This window comes from Micropterus salmoides, unplaced genomic scaffold, assembly GCF_014851395.1.
Source record: "Micropterus salmoides isolate LMB-PRFRI ecotype aquatic unplaced genomic scaffold, ASM1485139v1 Ms_hic_scaffold_13, whole genome shotgun sequence".
Taxonomy (NCBI): Eukaryota; Metazoa; Chordata; class Actinopteri; order Centrarchiformes; family Centrarchidae; genus Micropterus; species Micropterus salmoides.
In genome coordinates this window covers 15,981,321-15,994,319 of record NW_024040374.1, presented here as the reverse complement: position 1 = coordinate 15,994,319, position 12,999 = coordinate 15,981,321, and the positions used below count along the sequence as shown (strand labels likewise).

The 12,999-nt window shown below is 42.6% G+C and overlaps 1 long non-coding RNA gene across 1 annotated transcript; it reads right to left on the bottom strand.

Moving 5' to 3' along the window:
* Positions 1-3,851: 3,851 nt before the first annotated feature.
* Positions 3,852-4,783, bottom strand: LOC119900627. The gene is made up of 2 exons (XR_005444086.1): positions 4,629-4,783; positions 3,852-4,515 (listed from the first exon to the last, which is right to left on the bottom strand). It is a non-coding gene; the product is annotated as an uncharacterized LOC119900627 (long non-coding RNA).
* Between the last annotated feature and the right edge of the window lie 8,216 nt (positions 4,784-12,999).

Sequence of the window (12,999 nt, the reverse complement as noted above, 5' to 3'; positions counted from 1 at the left end):
GGATACACAGAGAGAGGGGTATGACATGCAACAAAGGCTGTGTCAAGAATCAATGTATTGTGTGTAACAGATAATGATGTAGCACAGACTGAGCCACGTTCAACGTGATTACTACAATCTACACTGAACAAAATTCTAAACACTCACAATTCTGCCCCCATTCATCATGAGCTGAACTAAAGGTCTAAGACTTTCTCTATGTACACAAAAGGCCTATTTCTCTAAAATATTGTTCCCAAATCTGTTAAAATCTGTGTTAGTGAGCACTTCTCCTTTGCCGACATAATCCATCCACCGCACAGTTGTGGCATATTAAGATGCTGATCAGACAGCATGGGTATTGCACAGGTGTGCCTTAGGCTGGCCACAATAAAAGGCCACTCGAAAAGCTCAGTTGCAGTTCAGTTCCATCACACAGCACAATGCCACATATGTCGCAAGTTTTAAGGGAGCGTGCAACTGGCATGCTGACTGCAGGAATGTCCACCAGAGCTGTTGCCCATGAATTTGAATGTTCATTTCTCTACCATAAGCCATCTCCAAAGGAGTTTCAGAGAATTTGGCAGTACATCAAACCGGCCTCACAACCGCAGACCATGTGTAACCACACCCGCACGATTGGCCTTTTATTGTGGCCAGCCTAAGGCACACCTGTTCAATAGCCATGCTGTCTGATCAGCATCTTGATACCACACCTGTGAGGTGGATGGATCATCTCCGCAAAGAAGTGCTCACTAACACAGATTGACAGATTTGTGAACAATATTTGAGAGAAATAGGCCTTGTGTACACAGAAAAGTCTTAGATCTTTGAGTTCAGTTCATGATGAATGGGGGCAAAAACAGTGTTGAAAAAAGTGTTGCGTTTATAATTTTGTTCAGTGTATAATAGTCTAAAATTATAGAATTATTATACAGCTTTTTTGATTAGCAAAGTTCTGAGGCCCAGTACCCGTCTAGAGATTGGGAACCTCATTTCTTGACTTCAAAATGCAGATAGTTACATTACAATTCAGCAAGTAGCTCCTTGATGGGGCAACTTCAATATTTTCATACTTTTTAAACAATTAATTACCTGAGATAGTATCAATGGAAGTATGAGGTGTGAAACAAATAAATGGACAGAATCAAGCGGAACTAATTCTAAACATTGAATTGAAGTTGTGTGGAACTCTAAATGGGTTTTTAAATCTTCCTGTCCACATGATATCCATTACGTGAGTAGCTTTCGGGCTATGTGGGTCAGCCTCCGAGCGATATCACATTTCACACCAGATGCCCCTGTGGGCAGGTGACACTCCTGAACTGTCACTCGCCTCAGAAATGAGTGTATACCCAGCAGCCCTTGCTTGTTCTTTCTTGACCTGAAAGCTGGCCCTGCACGGATGTGTGTGTGCACACGCCTATGCTCAAGAAGAGCGAAGTGAGTTTTATTTAGACCTGCAACAGCAGCATGGCGTCCAGGTTCTTCTGACCTCCCCCCCCCCCCTCCTCCTTCCTCTCTCTCTCGCTCTTTCTGTCAGCAGAAGAGGTGCAGGGCGTGACCTTGAGGCTCTCTGGCCGCGGCCGAGCAGAGGCTGACAGTCTGGCGCTGCGACCCCGGCGTGCTGTCCAAAAATATCTCCCCCCCCCAGCAACGGGACTGCGCTGTACTGTCCTGACCTTTCCACTCATCACTCTCCTCGGCCCCATCCCTCCAATTGCTCTATCCCTTACTCCCCTACCTGTGCCTGGTCCAGGCAGCTTTGCAGCCAGTGTCCAGCTTTCTTTTTTAAACCAAACACCCACATGACCCAATTTCAGGGCTCTGAGCCGACCTCTCCGGCTTGGAGACTAAAAAAGCGACTGGGAGCTGTGTGAGGGGTGGATGGTTCAGATGAGATAAGGAAGCAGATGCACACACACATACACAAGCTCCTGGACAAACACAGATGGCCGAGCTTCAAAAATCTGCTTTTTTTTGTGTGCTGCTCTTAATCCACTATTTTCAAATAACAGGGAGGGAAAAGAGCAGTGTGATTTGTTCTGTAATTACGACTGCCTGAGTGAGGTGTCCAGAGGCACGGCTGCCCTCCTTTTCCTTTCCAGTGAAGCTTTAAAAGTGGAGCTTGAAATGGTTTGTGAGCTTTTAAAATGACAAGTGACCTTTCTTATCAGACAAATTCTGCCTGTGTATGGAAAAGTGTGTGTGTGGATTATGTATCCTACCCAACTGTGTGTGTATAATGGCAGGATGTACACTGTAGTGTATGTAGCATGTTCACTGCTGTGTTTTATTAGTTTTTCAGGCCTCATACATGCCACTGTGTCCTGACATTTGTGTTTGTGTGTTTTATGCCTATTCTCAAAAGGGACACGTTCAATGACACCCGCTGCAATACATTATCTGTGGTGCCTCGTTTACAACATCTTTGCTCTCAGCAGGGGTCCTGCCTGTAACTGACACATAAACCAACAGATAAACACATGCACACGGAGGAGCCTGGATGGTCTTCACTCAGCGTGTCCCAGTGGCTCGGCTTATTTACTGTACACACATTTCTGTTTTTCCCGCAACACACTTGCATTTACTGAGCAAATTCTTGGACTAAAAGATATTTTCCCTAATGAGTGAACATTTCAGGCAGGGTGTCAAATGATTAGTGTCATTTCTGGTTGTTAATTCACATGGTGACCATGTATTTGATTTTAATTCTACTAGTAAGACTAAGAATAATCAGGGGATAAAGCTGTATTCAAATGTAGTTTTCTTACCGTTCATGCAGGCCTGAATTTAGACTTGTGCCGTAATGATGAATTCATTAGTAGATCATCAATAAATTAATCAAGAGCATTTTTTATTTACTTATACACTATGAAGGGGTGCCATGGTTTAAAAATGTTTAGGAACCATTGTAGGTAGACAAAAGAAGCAATTTAAAAAGGTGTCATTGTAGGCTTTGGGGAGAATCTACAACTATTTCGATAATCAATTGAGCATTTTAGTCTTTTTTTTTTTTTATTACATTCAAATATGGAAAATATTCATTTTGTCATATTTGAGAGTAGGCTGAATATCTTTGGCTTTTGGACTGTTTTTCATACCAAACGGCTCTGGAAAATTATAATGTGCATTTTTCAACAGTATATGATATTTTATAGACAAACAAGCTTAATTAAGAAAATAATTGGCAGATTGACCAATAATGAAAAGATTAGGTTGTTGGAGAATAGGTTTCTGAAATACTTTCTTTGTCTGAAGACCATTTGAGGTCGTCTCTGCAATATTTCTTATATTTGTGGTATGAAATTAAAAGTATGAGTCAAACATACAAGGCACAGCTGAAAAAAGTGCATATTTTCCTGGTGAAACATGTTAGTTGTGATCCACACCTGCATTGCAGTCATGGTGACAGCATTCTCTCATTGGCTTTACGCACATGCACACACACACAAAAAACTGCTGGACATGGAGCTAATTCAAGGTGATGTGTGTTTATTCACGCAGAGGTCAGCTTGTTTTTGTCTTTCTTCAACAGCCACAAAAGGTGACATTAATCAACGAACTAATTAGGAAATGTTGGATCCTGTTTAATGAAAAAGAATAATCTTCCCTTTTTTCTTTCAAAACACACACACACCAATCATTGTGTATCACTCTCCAAACCCTTGGTTTGCCCGTTTGAATTTTAATGGTGAGCTGGTGTTGGGGTTTGGTGTGTTTGAGTGCGAGTCCTCCAATGTTTTCTTCTTTGATCCACCCATCAGCTATCATGTTTTTTATTTCTTACCTCTATTTATCAGGGGAGGGGTTGTGCTGAGCATGCACGCTTTTCCAGCTCTGCTTTGTTTCACACTCACACATTAACACACTTTCACACCAGGGAGCTGCGCAGTGACCGCTGGCTGCTGTTGGCTGCGGAGCGGTCACCAGTGGGCAGCGAGTCACTCGTTCACCTTCCCTGCCAGGTTTTTATTTATTTACACACACACATACACTCTCGCAGAAATTTAAACCAGTGACCTTCTGCCTATAAACCCACTTCACTAACCTTTATGGACCCGTTGGCCCCGGCCAGGCGTACTTCTGCACAGAGCTGCTGAATCAGACTGCACTGCACCACTTCCAAATGTTAACCTTGGTATCAACACTCAAGGAGTCTACTGTACTTTGTTCCAGCCACAGGGGGTTATAGATGAGCACTGTTCTGCATATGGCCATCATTCACAGCCCCGGGCTCCCCCTGAGTGTGTGTCTTGAGTGTGTGTAACAAATGGAGCCGAGCAGCAAAGGTATTAATGTGAGGGAATGAGCCCTGTGGTGGAAGTACAGCAGGAAGTCACTTTCCCTCCCATCTGGCCCCTAACAAGATGGAGAGGAGCAGGCAGGTGTGAGCGGTGGTCTGCACCTCCACTGGCTGGATTAGCACTTCTGATGGGAGAGAAGAGAGACGGACGATCCTCGGCGTCGGCTGTCATTCTCTCGCCTCTCTTCCCTCCTCGCCTCCTCTGTGATCACTGCTCTCTGTCCCTCACTCTGCAGAGAGTGAGAGAGGGGAGACTCAAAATGAGAATAAATGAGGTGTAGGGAAGGCGTTCGGGCAGTGTGCCTGTTTGTGTGTGTGTGTGTGTGTGTGTGTGCGCACGAACCTGCCTTCTATCGTGTTCAGATCTCTTCCTCTGCTGCAGTGTCTAGCTGTAGAGCCAAAAGACCGTCCGGGGACTCTTCATCCACTTGCCGCTGAGCGCCCCAGGGGATGGATTGAGCCTTGCAGGCTGGGATATTATCAATACGGCCCCTCCAGGCAGCCTGGGAGACAGGAGACAGGGCCACTGACTCACTCTGCCTATTAGTCTACTGCTGAGCATCGGTGTTAGGGGGAACAGCTGGTTTGACTGGAGCCTCTGCCAAGCAGTCCCTCATCTTTGCCTCATCCTTATCTTTTCAAAGTCTTTCTGAGTCACCTCGTGGCTCTGCCTCCGTCTCTCTTTTCTCTTTGTTTGTTTCCTTTTTCTTCAACCTCCAATTGACTGTCCCTCCTCTGGCCTTGCTCTCGCTCCCTCTCCATCTTCATAATCTTCACGCCATTATTCAGCTCTTTTCTTGTTCAACGACGGTGCCAAGGTGCGCCTACATTCGCAATGTGCTGCCCACTCCTGTAATTACACATGCCCTGCTCTTTTGAAGAGCTTTGTTTCATGGAGAATGCTTTTTGCACCTGTCTTATATGAGAGTCACTCCTCTGTATTTTAAATCTCCATCTCCGCTTTGTTTCTGAGTTGCTTGATATTCCATTTGTGTAATGAGGAGGCCGACCTTGTATTTGCATTTCAGAAAATTGTGAATAGTCGAAACCGTCCACGTGTGGAACAGAAGCCAAAGAACTCAACATGAGGTCTCTCTGAACAGTGGATTGCTGTGATTTTTTATTTTATTTTTTTACACACTCATTGTGAATTCACTACACTGCCTGTTCCAAAATCTTCAACAAAACAGGAAGATTCAGACCTAAATGTATGACCATGTATATTTCAGCAAACAGTAATATATAAAATATGAACCCATTGAAGTTTTAAGGGTAATAGATTCATCGCCCACTGAGATAGAGTCTAATGTTCAACCTTTGGTCATTTTTTTTAGCCTTCCCCCCTCGTTGCTGCCAACTACACCAATGCCAAATCATTCCCAATCTTCCCTTTAACCTTGATGATTCACAGCGACAGATCTCTGGCCGAGATCTACTCTCTCTAGAACCTGCTCTCAGCTCCTGCACGAAGGAAACTGGATAAACCCTCAACAAAAACCACAGCTCCAGTCTCTGGAGCCAGCAGCCATTTTGAATCCCTCTCAGATGGGTTAAACAGCCACGACCGTGACCTCATCTTTTTAAAAAACAAGAGGAATTTACAAATGGTGACCCTGCGAACCTCTCAAAACTAGAAGCTTTTTCCCCCTCCGACGTCTGCAATCCTTTTTTTTTCCTCTCCCCTTTCTGACTCCACTTCACGTGTCTGACTTTGTTCCATTTTGCCCAAGCCATTATCCTGCAACAATAAGCCGAACACAGGTCTCTGCTGTTAATGACCTCTCTGGCGATCCTTTGGGTGTCCAGGTCCACTCTAGTAAAGTGAAGACTGGGCTGTTAAATATCCCAGAGCGACTCACACAAAAAAACACCTCGTAAGTGCCAGAGTTTGATCCAAAAAAATCTAACACTAGTATATATGTCTACACTTGCATTCTGTGCCTTATTTGTTAGTTTGTGTAAATGCTAAATATTTTGTGTGAGCGCTTTGTGTACTCCTTTCACAGAGTGGACATGTTGCGGGACTTTTTTTTTTTTTTAACTGGAGAGACAAAACAGCATGATTTGGCAAGATTAGACTTCCCAGATTTAGTGAGAGATTTGTGTGTCAGATGTGATGTGATGTGTGTGCATTTATGTTTTAAAGTGTTTATACATGTGTGTGCGCTTTCTGTGTGTATTGTGTATTTAGGCAAATCAGTATTTGTGTTTTACTGGCAATGTGGTAATTTTGCATGAATCACTTTAGTAAATATAGCTGTTATCTTGCTCCCATAAAGTCTCAGAGAGCCAGTCTTTTGAAGTTGACATTTTAAATATACTTACCCGCAGGAAGATGCGCACCACTCAAGGTCCCTCAAACTTGTTTCCTTTCCGAGGCGGTAAACTCGTGTCGCAGCTGCTCCAAATACTTTTGAAGTTAAGGTGGTGCATCAAAGTAGCTTACGTAAATGGATGACTAAAAAACAAGCTTTTTTTCTCTCCAAATGTAAGGCTGACGTTAATTAGCCTAGGTACTCAATAGGAGCAAATTGTTCTAGAGTATCTGCAGCTTTTCAGCAACTGAACAAGCTCAGTTTTCGATAATTAGTGGAGCATTCTCACAGCCTCTGAAACTGGAAATAATTGGCTTCTCAGACTGCTGGCGTGTCTGCAGCTCTCAGTTTGTACAGCTTCATCCTTGAACCTGACGCCTTGCCTTCGCTACTTCACGCCAATGCTGACTGACATTATCACCATGAAACAGCATACACTTCAAACACCTAAAACGTTCATTACAATTCCAGAAACCTCAGAGACAATCATCCTTATGAAGACTTCTTATAATGTCAATCGCAAACAGATATAAAATCTAGTTTGTTTTTCTTGCTTGGTGGCTTTCTTTTGGTTTTATACCCAGCTGTGAAAACTAGTAAAGAGTACTTAAGATCCTTTATACTTCAACACATCTGAGGAACATGTAACAGCTACAGTACCTTTTTACTTTACCATTTTAATACAAAACATATAATCAGCTTGTAAAATAATGCTGCACTGTTAAAATTAAAATACCCATTAGTCCTATAAAGTAGTTCAAGAGGGGCATACTACTTTGTGGTTGCTATGTCACACACTTTTTAATTAACGTAATGAACTGCCGAAGTAAACAGATTAAGATATAAGCACTACTCACCACATCTTTAACTACTTTTGACTCTGATCTAACTACGTTATTTCTACAGATCAATTATAAGATTGCGTCACAACCAGCATGTAGATTTAATAGTAGTTTAGCTTTTGAAATCATGCAAAAAAAATTTAAAAAATACCCAAAAAACACAACTTAAAATACTGCGGTGGTTCTGTTTGCTTCCGCACCAGAAAAGAAACCACACCAGAGTCAACCTGGAAGCAGACCCTCCTGTTCAAGCAGTCCCCGGGGTTCAGCTTCCACATCAGCCCCAACAAACTGCACTAACTAGGAAAACACACCAAGGTTTGTTTTGTGAAAGCGCACCTACATTTGATTGATAGTTAAAGTCAGACTATGTTCCTTTTCAAAGAAGAAATAACACCACCACCTTTCTCTTACAAATGAAAAGCATAATTGAAGTAAAGGCTAGACGACTGGGTCAGAGCATCTCCACAACTGCAGCTCTTGTGGGGTGCTTCCGGTCTAGAGCGGTCAGCACCTATCAAAAGAAAGGAAAAGCGTCGAACCAGAGGGTCATGGGCGACCAAGACTATGGTGCACGTTGGGAGCGAAGGCTGGCCTGTGTGGTCCGATCCAACAGACGAGCTACTGTAAGTCAAACTGCTCAAAAAATCAATGCTGGTTCTGATAAAAAGGCATCAGAACAAAAGTTTTGTTGCATATGGAGCCGCAGACCAGTTAGGGTGCCCATCTTGACCCCTGTCCACTGCCTAAAGCACCTACAATGGGCACGTGTGCATCAGAACTGGACCATGGAGCAATGGAAGAAGGTGGTCTGATGAATCACTTTTTTTTTCTGCCGGTGGAGGCAGTGTGATACTTTGGGCAATGTTCTGTTGGGAAACCTTGGGTCCTGCCGTTCATGTGGATGCTACTTTGACACGTACCACCATTGTTGCAGACCATGTACGCCCTTTGATGGAAACTGTATTCTCGGATGGCAGCGTCCTTTTTCAGCAGGATAATACGCCCTGCCACGAAGCAAAAATGGTTCAGGAATGGTTTGAGGAACACAACGACGAGTTCAAGGTGTTGACTTGGCCTCCAAATTCCCCAGATCTCAATCCAATCAACCATCTGTCGGATGTGCGGTCATAATGTTAAGGCTGATCGGTGTATACAGACATTCACAGACACACAAATTAAACTGTTGATACTAACAAGCCCTTAATTCTTTTTAGTTAACGTCAACTCAAAGAAAATTAATTCATGAACTGTATTTTAAATTATTTTCATTGCCCCATCAAGGGTACTCATTGCACCTATCAGTATAATTACTTTAGCCAATCTTTTAAACAACATCAACAGTCAACAACACTGGAGCAGTGTGACTCTGCTAATTATAGTCCTGATGGACACAGGCTATATTTCAGCCTTCAAATGAACTGTCACACACACAAATATTATAATTAAGATGATAAATTAAAAACATCGCTGTCTGAATATTTCAGACTAGTTAGCGCTAGAGCAGATCCAACACAAAGTATTAAAGGATAAGCCTGGTCAGTCTATAATTTTCTTATTGTTAACAAAGACCAAAACCAACAAAGGTTTGGTCTTACAGGGGAAGGCAGCTTTATATGTATAGCGCATTTCATACACTTTAATTTAAAGTGCTTTACAGAGTGTTAAAAAAATACATTAAAAAGGTAAAAGTACAAAAGCACAGATGACATACAAAAGATTAGTAGTACTAAAAGTAAACTAGTGCTGTCTAAATCTAGGTAAACAACGATAAGTAAACATACTCCCACTTTTAGCTGTGTATTGTGTGTACAGCCATATGTTCTTGAGTTTTTTTATCCTCTGTTCTTCCAGATTCAAACTCTTGATCTGATGTTTACATCATCTCACTAAGAAGAATCATCCTACTCTTGGTCAAAATCATAAGGGTCAGTTAATGTTTGAGAGACACTGGAGATGAGTATGTGTTTAAATCTTCTGAGTAATTCAGGAATCCACGTGGACACGATGCCGGGCTGATGGGTAAGAGTGTCAGCAGCTACAGCCTGGGGCTCCTGCAGTGAGCCTTTATCAGCTGTAGGTGCAGATTTCCTGCGTCAGTCTTGTCACTGGAGAATGAATGAACGGATTAACAGCCTATTTCTGTTCTCTTTTGTCATCGCGGAATATATGCACTTGGGTTATCAGCTCTGCAGCTCTAGGAAGATACAGTCCCGGTTTGTGGAGCTTGCTGCATCAGAGAGACGACAACTAGGAGCATCTCCGCTGCAGCGCAGAGCTCCAAATGCAGACAAGTGTGCAAGGAGAAAAAACATGTAAAATGAGTGTTCCTTTGCTGTGCAACAATTTCAAAGGCCTCATGCAGATTTAAATGTTAGTGATCATCTGAGGCTTTCAGAGGCTTCAAACGCTCTTGATGGTGAAAGGCACGAAGAGCATTGCCTTGAACCTTAAACTATGCTTTCAAATGTATGCAATAATGGATAATTAATTCCAATCCTCTGCTTTCTTTTTATGATTGTGAATGACCAAATGCACTCTGCAGTTTCACTATTTACTATAAGGAAAAGAAAAGACTAGGAGAAAGACACAGAGACAAATAGTTGGCTTTCTCTGACAGACAGACCGAGAGACAGATGGGAAGCAAAAATATTTTTTTTGGGGAGGGGTGGGGGTGGTAAACACACCACTACACAAGTAATAAGCATGACTAGTACCCCGATGATGATGCCAGCACCAGACTCTGAGTACAAACCCCCACTTTAGTGTGTCATGTTTAAAAATCAAGTTGTCAATCCAAAGCCTGCGTATATCTCCATCGTCAAAACCAGAGCGAATCACTATCCTGGGCACCGGAGAACTTCTAACAACCCAACAGAGCTCCAACGGGCCAAAACTGTGCCGTGGTAAGGTCCCACCGCACTGAAACCACTTTCCTCGAGGTGACAGGATTGTGATTTTCAACCAGCTGGATGACCACTGCCATGTGTCATGTTGTGTGTTTGCGTGTGTTGACGTGTAGCATCATGTACTGAGCATAATGCTGACTATCATATTGTTAGTCAAGCTGGGAAACACGATAAAATTTTGATAATGTTTTCTATTTCACAACATGGAAATTATTAATTATAATAATTTATTACCACTTTAGAGTTTGGGCATCAGTTTTAGTAGATCAAATTAGTGTAACCGAGGCAAATAGTGAGTGGTTCAAACCCCAAAATATCTAACAGTTGCCATAGGTTCCCCACAATTAAGATTCAGAGATATGGGTTTTGACTGGTCGGATGATTTTATAAACAATATTTAAAAATCAGGTTTTTGGGCAATTTTATTCATTACACAAGCTCAAACACAACAAGCAAGAAGTAGATGCCAATGCTGCCAGAAATGCTAAAGGGATAAAAGCCACCCGTTAAAAACACCTCCGCATCTACTGATGCCAGTCATTCAGGGGGTTACCTGTGGGCCACCCGAGTGCCTTGACACCACTATACTCACACTGGTGCGCAGCCACCTAAACAAAGCAGGGGGGGGATGGCTAATAAGCGTAAGGAAATCACGCAGCCAAAAGAGGGAAAATGGCCACACCCATAGCAGACCTTAGCAGTTGGCAAACACATTCACAGGGCCCATCCACCTGTAACAATCTAATCAAACAAGAACCCACATAAAAATACAAGCACGAATAGCAGGAGTTGATCAGGCAGGCAAAACAGCAGTGGCCATACAATCCTAAAATTACAAGAATCGAATTAATTCAGTTATTTAACACATACTACAAAAACATCCCTGCTAAATACTTTACAGATGATATTTACCTCAAACAGTGCAGAAGATAGTCAACCCAGCTCCGACTCCACCTCAGTTACGGATCAGACATTTAGGCCCACTGCAATGTAAATCATGTTATCAAAGGCCACCTATAAACACACAAACTAGTAGACTTGCATAGCTCTACTCCATAGCATCTTTTTACCTCAGGGTTATCAACCACCAATGCCTTCTCTGCGGTGAACTCTAGCATAACAGGCTATTCGACCGACAAAGTCTGGACAACAGGTGGCTTAAAATGCCTGTGATAAAAACAAATTAAGACATGTTCACAAAAGTTAAAATATTGTCGCCGTGATGCATAACTTCTAGAAGACATACCTGCTCTCTGGAACACAATATGCCTACAGAGAAATGTTGAGTGTTCCCAATAAATCAACTCTTAAGGAGGCACAGGTGTCCTGCTTCTGGGGCGAGTTCAGCACCGACAAAACGTAGAAAAACGTTTTTTTTTTCAATGGAAACAGTGTTGCCTTGAACACCCTGCTGTGTACGCAAGCGCACTGCATTTTCTTGCCTTTCTAACGCCGTTGTGTTTACAAACTTGTGGCAGCTGATTGGATAACACCTAAGACACGCCCACCAAACTGGAGAAAACATACCTCGAAGCCCGTTGCAGAACGTTGCGCAACGCTGCAAGAAAACATGTCGTTCAATCAGAAAACGTTGCAAACCGGTGCAAAACGTTTTGAGATTGAACTCGCCCCTGGAGAGACAGGGGGTGGAGCTTCACTGAGGGGTTTCAACAGATTGTGGCATTACTAGGCCAAAAGCCTGCCTATCACATTAGTATGGCTGATGGCTCTAAATACTACAATACCCATTAGCCTCAGCTACCACTGCCAAGAAGAGGAACCCTGTCTCAGGCACGAAACAACCGAATTGATCCAAAACTGATCACAAATGTAAATTGAACTGATTTACACAACATTTACATCAGGTTTCTACAAAGCAAAAACTTTAGCTTCTGCTTACACATGCAACATAAATTTATGCTTGGCGATTGAGTTGACGTCGCTTTTAACATTGGAAAATGATGTCCTGTGACATTTGTTAAAGGTACGTTTTAGGTATTGTATGCCTTTATTAGACATTAAATGACATTAGAGTAATGAAAGAAAATAAAGGGTGAAAGAGAGATGGGGAATGACGTGCAGCCGCGCTCAACAAGAGATGTTGTGGTTCATGGTTGGTGCCTCGGCCCACAAGGACACTCCTACTTAACACCTACAGTATATCTTTAGAAAAAGCTCCAGCTGCCAGTCAACTAACTGCAATAAATGCAACAAATGAATTAGACTTCCTTAAACAACAATGGACACCTAGAATAATTCCACACATATTGCAACAACTTCAAGTTTACATTTGCATTTACATTTGTTACAGCAGTAAATTTTAGGTAAATCCTACAATTTGTTAAAGTAGAGGTTTTGGATACCTCAGGAGATATAAAGGTAAATCCGTTACTACTTGTCAGACTAAACTTTAAATTACCACACAACCCTCTAAAGAGCTCCAACACAGTGGATGCATGTGACTACGGTCTTGCCTGTGGCTCCATATTGGATGTGAATGTGTCTCAACATGTGATTGTATGGGTGTGTGTTCTGAATTTGCATGTGTGTGTGCAGTGTCACTGTATTTCTGTGTGTGAGAACAACGTGCCCTCTCAGAGCAACTCAAAGTGGATGAGCCCGAGGGGCCCGTAGGGGTTGGTAAAAAT